Below are 253 nucleotides of genomic sequence, written 5' to 3'. Positions count from 1 at the left end.
TCCAACCACAGAGGAAAGAAATAAGGAAGAAGTCTGTGCTGCCTCCAGAAAGTATCTATAACCTGATCAGCCAGTTGCCTCCTGCAGAGGGAGGCCAGACTGTGGCTTAGGCCCGCTCCCTGTGGACATCCAATGAGGGCTCCGGGGACATCCCGTGAGGAGGGGCAGGCCGGGCTGAGGGAGCCCACCTCCTATGCATGAATTTCGTGCACCGGGCATTTAATAATAATAATAATAATAATATAATAATAAA

The sequence above is a fragment of the Myotis brandtii genome, unplaced genomic scaffold, assembly GCF_000412655.1.
Source record: "Myotis brandtii unplaced genomic scaffold, ASM41265v1 scaffold1184, whole genome shotgun sequence".
Classification (NCBI taxonomy): domain Eukaryota; kingdom Metazoa; phylum Chordata; class Mammalia; order Chiroptera; family Vespertilionidae; genus Myotis; species Myotis brandtii.
Note: the sequence above shows the minus strand (reverse complement) of the source record.